Source organism: Austrofundulus limnaeus, unplaced genomic scaffold (assembly GCF_001266775.1).
Source record: "Austrofundulus limnaeus strain Quisiro unplaced genomic scaffold, Austrofundulus_limnaeus-1.0 Scaffold161, whole genome shotgun sequence".
NCBI classification, from domain to species: domain Eukaryota; kingdom Metazoa; phylum Chordata; class Actinopteri; order Cyprinodontiformes; family Rivulidae; genus Austrofundulus; species Austrofundulus limnaeus.
The window spans coordinates 593086-603736 of NW_013952563.1; the positions used below are offsets into that span (position 1 = coordinate 593086).

Sequence of the window (10651 nt, forward strand, 5' to 3'; positions counted from 1 at the left end):
ATAATGATGTTACTAATACAACAACAAAAAAAATCTTCCATTGCACATGGGATCGATGTGGAAGGTTAATGAAAAACAATTTGACAACTCTGCACTACTGACTTCATTCTTTCAGTTTATTTGTGAAAAGTAAAGTCAGTAGTGCAAATAAAGTGCAAACAAAATAATTGATCTCATTACACCAGTCTTGATCTGATACAATACTCATCTTTGTTATGATAGTATACTTGGATATACTCGGATCGATATGCGCACCCCTATTAACGAGGGGTGGGGGGTGGGGGGGGGTCTCTGCTTCGTCACCGACTTGTTGGTTTGTGGGACACTTTAAGAAAAAGTCATCTCACAAGACCCCCCTCTCACATATACTCACAGAAAGACTCACAGAGTGCACTAGTCCATGCTATGATCTGTAGAAAGCATTGGGRCATTGCTATATATTTTATAAAGGCGTTCTATTACACCCCTGTGGCTCGTGGGAAACGGCACACTGTGGTCTACTCCCCAGGCAGCTGAGAATAAAGTGTAGGCCACAGCACTGGAACAGAAATCTAACTGCTGTTTCTTCAGGTAATCTTGACTTGCATCTTAATTCCAATAAAGCGTTATTTTCTTTTTTTTTTTCCTCTATCATAACGTAAGCCAAGCAAGAACACTCCACTCTGTGTTTCAGTGGTTTTTCTTTATTCAGTATCATTTCAGATAAGAGGCATAATCCTTTGGGGGCGAAGTGATGTATATTGACCAGCTCAGTGATAGCAATACAGCACAAGACTGCCATCTGAAAGTARTAAATAACGATTTGTGTCAGCAGCTCAATCAAATGGCAAAGATTATTGAATTGYGTCCTTATTGTTGTCAGCCTACAACTTTATCAGGGTGACTCTGAATATTGAAATGTGTCATGAATGATACAGGGAGTTACTTTTTTGAACCAACTAAAGAGACTAGTGAAAACCTTGAGTGATGAAATAATTACTCAAATGAACAAAAATAAGCAGATGAGCAAGTTGACGTTCAGGTTTTTCTCAATAATTTGGTCTGTCAACAGTATGACAACAAACATAAAGGTGTGTATGTCCTTTACCATCACATTTTAAGACCTGAAGCCTCATCTGTACATGGGAATACTGTATATCTTGATTATAATCAAATGAAAACATTGTAAAAAGCATTTTGTAATTTTTTGCATACAACAAACAGGTTCAAATAATCTGAAATAACATTGAAATGCTCATTTAGGTATTGCTATAAATGCTGTTTTTTTAATAAAACCTTTGCCTAAATAGGTCCATAAAGAAGACATTTAACAAATGTGGGTTAAAGTAACTCTTGATTTTAAATAAATGTGATTATTGCTTAGTTACTGTGAACATATTGCATTCTAAATCTACTAAAATAGAGGCAAAACTAATAATTAATAGGTGTACTATTACACAATTTTTTTGTACTACAACAAACAAGTTATCTCTGTGAAAGACAATGAGATCAAGGATTTTAATGTTATATATACATTCATATGTTTATGTTTGGTTGCTGGGTGTTTGTTCTCTTCATTTGCTGATGGTCAGATGTTGGGTGTGGTGTCTTGTGTGTTTTTGGTGTATATTTCACATGTTGTCTAATTTCTATCAGTTTCTCTCTTTATAGTTCCTATATTTCTCTTCTACTTTCTCTTTTTCTTCTTTACTATAAAAAAGTCACTGATGATGCCAAAATTAAGAATCTAACATTCAGTTCTGTTTTCTACTGAAGTGGCTAAAAAAATAAAATAAATAAAAATAAGGATTTTAATGTTATAATTATGGCGGGGTATGAGATTCTAACTGTATGATAACATTCAGCAAAAATACTACAGTTTTATGATGATATAAAATTAAAAACTAAAAGTAAATAGTGCAATAAAACTAATTGGATTATTAAAAAATGATGCAGTTATAAATAATACTGTTGCTAAAAGAATACCACATTACTTTTGTTATTATAGTGATCGTTTTGTTATAATTGCATTTTTTGAAGTTTATCCAATGTAATTTAAAATTTGGACACTGAAACACATACGGAGAGTGAGAGTGCTGCTTTTCAAATCAACAAGTCAGATGGCTGTTTTTATTTTAATAGATAAGATTGGCAAACCTATACAAACAAATAAAAGTTTCTAATAAATAAATTTAAATATATTTTTAAATTAGAACCGCTTTTGCACTGATTATTAGTTCATCCCTGTTGGTTTTGTCTGTGAGGTTGATGTTGGCTTGTTAATTCACTAGTAGCTTGTTGCAGAAATTTTTTTCCAATTAAATTTTTTCTTTTGTAAAGTTTTTAAACCATATTTTGTGTTTATTTGTTTATTTTTACCCATTGAAATAAAAGTTCATCATGTTTCTTTTAACTGGAAATTTTTAAAACAGACAGACTTGTAATGGGGGGCAAACTTATCACCTCTTTGGTTACTCTGCTTACAGCTAGCAGCAACCAGAGGAAACAGAGGTGTCACTCACTCTACACCAGAAACAACCGGAGAAAACTGCACATTTTGTACACATTAAAAACAACATGGAGATTTTTTTGTGGTTTTAAAATCTTTTTTTTTTTCATTTATCATTTAACTAAAGTCCAACACAGTCTTGGTTGCCATGAAAATTTATTTTATTTTACTTTTCCAGCTTTTGATCTTAACAAATGGGTTGTTTAAAAGTAGATTAACATTTGGTGGAATAGATTTTTAAAGTTTAAAATATGCTGAAGTGCTGATTTCTGTGTGTGTGTGTGTGTGTGTGTGTGTGTGTGTGTGTGTGTGTGTGTGTGTGTGNTTGTTTTTGTTATATTTTAGGACCTTTTAAAGCACATTTCTTGTCAGGACTAGCAGACCTTTTGGRGACCAAAGCCCAGTCATATGGTGGCATATAATTTATAGGTGAGGGGTTAGGTTTAGGAGGGGGCAGGGGTGTTAGGGTTAGTGGTGTACTTTAGAGTAAGGGTTAGGCTACAGAAAGAAATGGAAGTCAATACACGGCACTAATAGAAATACAAACTTGTATGTGTGTGTGTTACAATGTGTTCTTTTGTACCATGGCATTCATATATTTGGATGATATTCAAATGAATTGAATTTAATAACCTAATCAGTTTGATGTAATAGTCATAAAGTATAAACAGTATAACAGATGTTCTGTCAGTTTTTGTTGTTGAACCAGTTTGGTTCCAAAGCATTTGGTTCTTTATAGATAGGAGTGTTGCAGAGAGTACTGGAGCTCCAGCAGTGAGCCGGGTCACTCGGGTCAATACCTCACTGCTACAGTCTCACCTTCCAGAGTGACTTCCATCAGTAGAGAGCATCCCTCTTTGCTCCCACATGGTTCATTTCATCAGGGTTTCTTTTATCTTGACTGGCCAGGCCCATGACCCCTGAGCACTGATAGTCCAAAACGACTGCAGGAGAGCCTTACTGGGCCATTGTGGAAACGGAAACAGAACTTAACTGGGTTAAGTTTTCTTTTCCATTACATTGTATGTGCTTGTGTGTATGTGTGAGTTTCACTGAACTACATATGTGTTTCTTCAGCTTTCGGCACTAAAATCTTCATTTTTGATTACTTTTAACAGCTACTTTTTTTGTTGTTTTTAAGAAAAACATAAATTGCTAAAGTTTCAGTGGAATTTACAGATCTAATTCTGAAACAGAAGAAAGAAAAAACTGGCTGTTGTGGTTGCAACTTTCCAATTTCACAAGACTACAGAAAGTACTCTGTTTACTTTATTTGCATTGCAGAAGAGAAATAAGCGCTCTGGGTTCCCTGTAAAGACAGACATGAAAGCAAGCATCAAGAGTTCTTTCGGCCCTTTCTCTCGTGTTGCGCTGCTTTACTGCTAAGGTAGTCTCTGCCATGTGACTGCTGTTTGAAGTCAACAGAAGACGGCAATATTTGCTTTTTAACAATTCTCGCCCACTCTGTGTCTCTGCTGCTTTTGAAAATGTGAGCAGTGTGGCGTCTCTGTTGGTTCACTTCTCTGAAGTAATGGCTCAAATTGGATGTTTGGTTCATTGAGGCTCCTCCATATGAGGGGYTGTACTTTTCTGTTGTCACCGGGTGATGGACAGCTCCGGGCGGAGGAGGACGTGGGTAGTGATGGGAGGGTCGGAGGGTGCAAGAAGCCAGACTGGGCCATTAAGGAGTGGCAGATAGCCTCGGTTTAGACCTGCTGGGGTGTGATCTCACCAAAGAACTAAGGATGGGCCAGTCTTAGTGTCCTCTCCCACCCCCACCCTTAAAAACAAGTGACAGAAGGTGGGAGAGGGGGAGATTAGATACAGAAATTGACAGAGAAAAAGGGAGAAAGGTGCAACCAGTGCCAGCAGAAAACCCAGTTCAATAACCTTAACACAATTATTACAATGTATACATTTTGTTTAAACAAAAGTGCGTATGTGGTGAAGGTGTTTATTGCAACTGTTTGTGTTCCAAACATGGATTTAATGTTTAAAATCTGCTCTGCACCACTTCCCACATCTTGTCGTTAACACACTAAATTTCAGGTGATTTTCAAAACACACCATCACATGGCTTTAGTTCTGGAGCAAGTGCATCTTTGTGGATTTACTGCACAGATTGTTGTTGTTAATGGCATCATCCAGGAAGGGTGTGTGTGTGTGTGTGTGTGTGTGTGCGTGCGTGCGTGCATGCGTGCGTGTGCGTGTGTGTGTGCGTGTGTGCCAGAGCTGCTCCTTTTCTCTGGCAGAGGTGTATGTGTGTGTTGGAAGGAAGGGAGGCTGCGGAGACCTCGGCGTTATCAGCACCAGATGCACGTTGACTTCAGACTTTCAATGGAAGGTAAAGAGAGAGGGGAGGGAAATTAATGAGAGCCATAAAACCAGCAGGATAAATAATTAGCCAACTGGTTCTGAGATCCGTCCCTTCATTTGCAGCTTCAAATAAATTCCCTTCGCGAAGTTTCTTTTGTCAAAACTGTGGGTCGAAGCCGTTAGCTGATGTATTCATTTTAGAGTTTTCTTTTTTTTAAGCTTTAACAGTCAGTATTTTTGCTGTGCACTCTTCTGTATTCACTCTGAACACGTGATTGGCAGGTTTCTCTGTCCTGCTGCAGATAATTGGCCGGAGCAGAGAATCCTTCAAACCTGTCTTGCTCAGATGAAAAAGCAAAAGAAAAAAAAATAAAATAAAATAAATAAAAGACTTTTCAGCTGTCATTATGAAGTTCATAAATCATGTGGATGACAGCGTGTCATACTTGTGTCAACATTCTTGTTTTAGAGTAATTAGTGTGGTAATGCTTGTTTACTCATGGTTAAAGTTAACAGAGCCTRTATATAGATGTAGGCTTGTTTTTATGCAGGTAACAGACCCTAACGCGTCTCAAAATGCACGTCTGTGATGTCATCCCACTTTGCTGCGSCCCCTGACGGGATCAAAGCTAATTTTTTGCTGCATTAGAGGACACTTTGTGCCAGTGTGCTGATCTGGAGTGTTTACATGCAGTTCACTCCCTGGGGATTTTGTATTATTGTTGTCACACTGCATGGAGCACAGCCACTTGCATTGTTCTAATACACCAATGGTAGATTTCAAAAATAGCTGAGCAATCACTGCAAGACTTACATTATCCTGTTGTGTTTGATCGCTATTCATGTGTCTGGGCTAAATAATCTCCCCCTCTAATCTCACTGGCAGATATAAATAAATAGGCAATGCTCTGAATGACAGAGAGCACACGAGCAGAGGATTATGGTAATTTTGTAGAGAAGTAACAGTATTTACTAGTTGTTTAGAAATCAGTGTTTAATTTTCAAACCTCCAAAGAAGCAATCGGTACATAAAAAGGCTAAGGATTGAATCTGTAAGAATGTCRAAATACTCTGATGATTACTCAGATATGGGTCATATTTAAGTTATCCTTAGTTTAAGGAGTAAACAGATCAACATGACTGTACTGCTGATTGATTTTTAGGACTTTGGCCTTTTTTTTCTAATCTCTTCCAACTTGACATTTAGAAAGTCAAAAATCAATTATGTCTCCTTCTCAAATGAAAGGCAGAAAAAAAAAAACTAGTATATGACTTTAAAGTCAGCCTAGCTCGCCTTTGACACGGCACATCACAAAGGGAAAGGAAAATCACACTGCATACCTGATCTATAAAAAAAACAGCCTTTGAAATGGATTGCTGGGTAGGATCCAGTCTGGCACAAGTCATGGCATTGATGGCACAGCCTCTGGGTGTACGGATGCTTGGCCTGAACAAGATGGTTGCTGGGCCGGTATCAGTGGGCACCGACCCATCCTCTGGGAGCTCCTAAGCCATGCTGTCTGAAGAAGGAACCGATGGAGCTGGCAGCACACGCGCGGCCACACTAAGGGTTTTATTTCAGTCAAAAAACAGCCGCGATGCTATCGTCTTCAGTCACCAGGCTGACCGAGATGAATTTCTAACTATAAACTTTGTTCCTTAATTATTTATTCCACCTCCACCAGTTGTGAATCATTCATTGATATGATAAGCGTGGACTCCGCTGGCCGCCTCAGACAGGAGTTTGACAGCTGCAACAGTTTTTTAGAAACAGTTGATAACAATCCACGGGGCAATAAAACTTCCACCTTTGATGAGAAGTTGAAAAGAGAGTGCTCTACTGTTGGCTTGGCAGAGCATTAGACATGGCTGCAGGCAGGCTGGGGCCGGCGAGGGATCGAGCTGTTTTAATAGGCCTCGTCCAGAGGTGACGGGAGCAGCGAATGCACTAAACTGGAGGTGTGAGCCGGGGCTGCCAGTACATATCTTTTGTCTTTCATTATCTTTATTTCCTTATTATTTTAAATGGCCAGTGTGTGTGTTTTTTTTTCTTCACTAGAAGCTTTTTTGATATCCATTTAGATTGGGGCTTCATTAAAAAACCTCAGACAATGGAGTGACTTCTAATTAAGAAGTGCCACATCTGGCCCCTGGCACCCTATCCCGTTGTTCCATCTATTTTGCTGGGGAGAATTCATTTGTTTCTTAATTAAGAAAAACACCAATAGCGTGAAAAATCTGCTTATGGTACCTGAATCCTAATTAGCTAAATAGTGAGGGGAAGGGGAAATCACATTCCAGTAGCCCTAGAAATGAACTCAGAGCTGATAAAAATGAACTAACWAGACTTGCATAAATCGAAGCCGAGGAGAAAGTGTACCATCATTACGGCTAAGACAATATGCAAACTACCTTCAAAGAAATCAAATTGCCGGCATGTTTTCATTTGCATGTATTAACCATTAACATAATGAGGAGAAGTGACATTGGACCCGGATTGTGTGTCTGTTCGGATTGATAACTCTGCTGCATCTGCAAATAGTCTCCACTGCAAAATTATGCTAGCAGTCAAATCAGTGTTGAACTGTAGCGCGAGAGGGAGAGTGATGGAGGGAGGAAGTCAGAGACAATCACAGAGGATGGAGAGAAAAAGCAAGAAAAAAGGAGCATCGGTGAGGGAGAGGAAGAGCGGGAAGCTTTAGCCTTTTTTCTGTTTTGTCGGGGCGCTCGGTGCGAACCTGATGCAGTGTTGAACCGGAGCCATCATCCTCTGACAGCTATCCTTAAACAAGAAGGTACAGCGAGTCGTTGTGTCTAAGGCGCTGCAAAAAAATGCTATGTGTGTGTGTGTTTCCATATGTGCACTTGGAGTCGAGACACACACGGGGATGAGCCCATGTGGCTGCTAGCTAAGGACAAACCTCAACTGGGCACACTTCACACTCCTCCCTCCCCACCACCAGGCACGCTCCCACACGCCTGCACAGACTCTTCCATACATGTGTTAAGTTCCATGCCCCAACACACACACACACATACACACACACACACACACACACACACACACACACACACACACACACACACACACACACACACACACAAGCACATCCAGGATACCAAAGGCACACTTATCTGCTCCGTAAAGACTCACCATGGCCCACATTGGCGAGTTGGCGGGCAACCAGCCAAATCCACCGTGCGTTCACTACTGCAGGCGTCATGCAAAACATCAAACTGTCTTCAACATTCAAAATATATTTTTTTCTTTTTTCTTTTTTTTTCCAGCATGCTATTTCCCAGGATCAGCCTCTTAGGTCAAATTATTCAATTAAGTGTCTGTTTATTACTGATACCAAAGCTGGGTGGCAGTTCTACTTATCACCTTTTTTGCAGATTGGTGTTCCCRCGGAATACCACCGTAAAGATTGCCTTGGCTGTAATTAAAATGGCACAGGGACAAATTTGGCGCAGAGCTAAGACACGGGGAAATGAAGGAGGTTGGGGGAAATCGCAGGGGCTACGTTCATCTGAAAAAAAGTTGAGCCCCTAAAGCGGCAACACTTTTGTTGTTATACACCAAAAAGAAGAATTTATAAAAGGGAGATTGGTTGTTGATGGTGTGTTTGTTTGGATGAAGTGGTCAGGAATGGTCCGAGTGAAAGCGTACTGTTTGGACGTTTTAAATGCCACCTCGGCCAGCATCCATCCATGGTCTTGTGTGTTTGATGGCTTATTGGCAGGCTGTGGCGACACGTGTTCCCGCTCCTCGTGACAAATATACCTTTTCACCGCCTTTGACTTCACAAGCCTGTATATGACTTTGCAGGGAGAAAAAAATACGAGAGAAATCRAAGCTCCAATAAGCTCAGACTGTTAAGCCAGAGAGTGGGGGGAGAAAAAGAGAAAAGAAAGACCTGCACGACTTTGGATTTTGACAGAATCTTCATGTGCTCCCTGACAAAAATTTGCATTGTTATCGCAGATAACTGGTGATGTTTTTACTTGGTTGTTACATTTTGGTGAAATGTGTAAAATGTAAACCGAGCCTCTAACGATTCCCCTTAATGACGCGGATCTTGCTTTTCTTTCCCCGGATCGCGTCTTAGCGGGCTTCTCGGTGCGGGATGTCTGATATCTGAATATTAAAAAGGGAGTTTCAAGCTCATCTGCAAATGTGATTTGCACATATCACACTTCTGCAGTCGTCAAGCTGCTTCATCGCCAGGCTTCTGAGCAAAGAAGACAGGGGAGGGAGGGGGGAAGAAACAGAAAGATGCACATATGGGTTGCTATTGATGTATTCCATTTCTGACCTAATTTAAATCCCTGCCAACAAGCTCATATGCATACTGTACATTTGCTAATTTACAGAGTGCAAACCTTGCCTCCTCACGGTGACAAGTGTAAACATCAGTGTTGACCTAATGCACTACCAGTAAATATGATCATCGCTCCATGCCGCAATTGAGCACAAAATAATTTGGACATCACTTTGATGCCTGAAGGGCCCAGGGGAATGCCCTCCAGAACCAAAGGTAGCCCATTGACATGCCTTACACACCAAGATATAATTATGGCTGCCTGTCTTTGTTCCTTTCTGAGTTTCCTCTCAGAGCACCAGTAATTATTTGCGATATTTTGGTATTCTTTTACAAGCGAGTTATTCTCTGTGGACTCGAGTATTACATGGATGGAAATGAAGTTACGAATAAGCTGCCAAATCCCAAAGTTCAGAACTGTAAGTGTAAAATCCTAATAGTGAAGTTGTTAGGGTGGGGAGTACTTCYATAAAGCCTGATTTGGAATTTTATTTAGGATCCTGACACGTGACGACCCCTATTCCTCCTGATTTTGGTCGGCTGCTCTCAGTGTCATCGCCGGCTGTCTGAGCGGGGGCTTTGCTGATAATGGGGTGGGGGTGGGGGGGGCAGTGCCAGGATATCTTTAGGGTATGCAGTGTGTCGAGCTGCAGTTTGTTGTCATGATAATCCCCTCATTTGTAACGTCGGGATCAGCAGGTTACGGCTCTCCACTTGCCTCCCGTGTCAAGACTCGGGACTGGCGAGGTGGATTGTCATTTCTGAAGCGATATTTTGACAGCGCCTTCACTTTACTCGTRTGCTGCAGCTCAAAGGTCAGAGCTGTGCCACTTCCATTTACTGTGCATGAACACTCAATCCCCGAGGAGCTCTCTGCATCTGCCCCTGCCTCAGTCTCCAACACGCGCACAGCTGTTCTCACTGTTTAACTCGCTTGTTTAAGGAGATGGATGTCAACACTGGTCCCACAGAGGCTAAAGCTCCCTCACCGAGGGACGGCTACAACTTCCAAACGTTTGTAAGTTATGGAAAATTGTTCMGCATAATGGCTGATTCCTCCTTCTGCAACTGCTCCAATTAGTGTATATCAGAGACAGCCACCTCCTCCTCAGTCACCAATGTCCTCACCTGATAGGTATTTAAAAAAAAAAAGAAGGAAAAAAAACGTAGTCCGGTGTGATTGTTGCAACCACACAATGTCTCAATGGTGTCGCTGTCATCAATTTCCCTGTGTGCTCAGTGCCAGCCCTCACTTACAGAGGCAGGTCATGTCAACCAAATAAGGCACTTGTCAGTAATACAAAAAGACATTGTTGCCGCTCCATTGTTACCTGCTCTGCCAGCTATCATATAGAAAGTGATAGAGTGACGGTGTTTTTTTTTTTTTTTTTTGGAGCACCACGCGGCTCCACAGCCCCAGGGGTATTATGGGTGTAAATCTCCCTCACACAGTTCTGCTCCAGGCCAGGAGGAGCATCATCATTAGCTGCAGCAGATGGAGGGAGTGTGGGGCTGTGTGTGTGTG

General features: G+C 40.9%; 1 protein-coding gene across 2 annotated transcripts in view; it reads left to right on the forward strand.

Moving 5' to 3' along the window:
- Positions 1 to 2764: 2764 nt before the first annotated feature.
- Positions 2765 to 10651, forward strand: part of zfpm2a (zinc finger protein, FOG family member 2a) — a gene marked incomplete in the record, with an annotated part of 138524 nt that continues 130637 nt past the window's right edge. For both annotated transcript variants that reach the window (XM_014017104.1, XM_014017105.1), the window contains 1 exon segment: positions 2765 to 2809.